Source organism: Engystomops pustulosus, chromosome 2 (genome assembly GCF_040894005.1).
Source record: "Engystomops pustulosus chromosome 2, aEngPut4.maternal, whole genome shotgun sequence".
Taxonomy (NCBI): Eukaryota; Metazoa; Chordata; class Amphibia; order Anura; family Leptodactylidae; genus Engystomops; species Engystomops pustulosus.
This window is the reverse complement of record NC_092412.1, coordinates 65,177,019-65,179,142: the sequence shown is the minus strand read 5'-3', so window position 1 is coordinate 65,179,142 and position 2,124 is coordinate 65,177,019.

Sequence of the window (2,124 nt, the reverse complement as noted above, 5' to 3'; positions counted from 1 at the left end):
GACTACTGTGTCTGTGGAAAGAAAAGGGGCGGAGCGTTGAGCTAGTGAGAGGACGTGTGTTATTGTGGAGGTGTAGTAGTTATCAGGGGAGGATGTCTACGGCAGTAACCGTACAGCGCTGTCATGTCCTGGCTGCCCGCCGCTCACATTGCTTCATGCAGTGTAAACTATGAAAGCTGATTGGTGTAGGTGCGACAACTACAAGGCAGCACCTTCATTTCATGAGGAAAAACTCTGTTATAATCATAGTGCCCACAGAACAACTAGTGGCTTATACACTGTGATATATACTGTTAATAAGTAAAATCACCAGGATTAAAGGGGCTGTCCATTTTCATCAAATATACATTGTTTGTATAACATGTCACTACAGTGTGTGATATCACATGACCATGGAGTAGCAGAATGTTCTGAATACCCTGAATAACTTCTGCTGCTCTAGGAGATGCTTGCATATTAACCTGCATTTTTATGGTGACTTAGTATGTTTATTACAATGTGCTATATCCTGAATTTTCCACCCTGACCAATAGGTCTGATAATAGACCAAAATGTAAATGTGAATAAAATAAAGACGTGCACTCACCAACTAAAATACAAAGTCCTTTTATTCAGACAATAGAGCATGCGAGACACAGTGACGAGAGCTCACCCGGAGCGCCTCTGGCTCATTTCCAGATTTTTATAGAGGAATCTGGACATTTCATTATAAAACTAAAAATGGGGACTTTGCATAAAAAGAGCATGTAAGTCGGGGTAGTCAGTAAATCTGAGGGTAGATGTCCTTTACGCTTTGGCCAACCTATGAAGTTGAAGTGGCATGAAGCAGCCGAAGCTTACAAAGTATCTGAGAGGTTGACAGAAATTGGCAGGAAGAAATGGTACAATATCCAGCGTTGGACAAATGGTGTATGAAGCTATGGGAAATGTATGGTGGCAAGACAAGAACATACGAGTATTCAATGTCAAAATCCAGCTAATTCCAAGGGTTCCTTGCAAATGTATGTACATGATAGAAACAAAAATTAAACAAGGGTTATCCACAATTTATAAATTAGGGCAGACCAAAACAACATGTAAACTACTCTGCGCAAGATCCCCAGGTTGCAGCTTCAGTCCCTATTGGACCATTGATCTCAACAATCACATGTTGATCAGCACATGGCTAGCAGTTAGGTCAGCTGTCACAGGCACAATGGCTGTGACATCATTACATTACAGTTTTGAGGGGTCTCAGTGTATCATTTATGTTATATTGTAGGCACAGCACTGGGCATACCTGGGAAATTTCTCGGCCCCGGCTGCTGGGGGTGGCCCACATTAGGCTTTACATAAAGAATCCAATGTGATGTGGAGGGCTGTTTATAATTAATTCATAGGGGCTTTATGCAAACTAACCATGAGGGGGCAATTTTCTATGATAAAATAGGGAATATTTGGGGAAACGGGAGACTGTTTTAGCTTCTGAATTTTCAATGTTGCCACGTGAGTTCACTGCAAAGGAGCCCAATGAAACCTGCAGCCGACCCTGGGTAGGCTCATTTATTTTAACAGGCACCATCTGATCCACACCAATAAGATCAAATTATTTTCTAACAATACAAATCAGATGTCTAGCATAAAAGTTAAATAGGTTATTGGGAATCAGAGAAATGCTTATATTTTACATAAATATGCAAGGGAAAGAAAACAGATACTTGACCCTCCAATTGCAGCAGGAGTCTGCAGAGATTGGCTCCATTGTTGCACTAAATGTATAGGACAATTTCTTCTGGCCCCTTAGGAAAGATAATACCGGTTTTTGTTTTCACTATAATATTCAGACATTTCCTTACTATGCCTTATCCAAATCATAAAACATCTCTTTAAACCCCAAGTATATCAATCTCTCAGTTCCTGTGTTGCGGATTTACTTATAGGAAATCCATGACACAAAGTTCATGATCACCACTGCTTTACACAGGGACCACTTCATCTATCCAATATAGTCCATTCTCATTGTTAAATTGGTAAAGGCAGGCCCCCTACTTAAGAACACCCAGCTTACAGACGACCCCTAGTTACAAAACAGACCTCTGGGTATTGGTAATATACTGTACTTTATCCCCCGGCTACAATGATTAG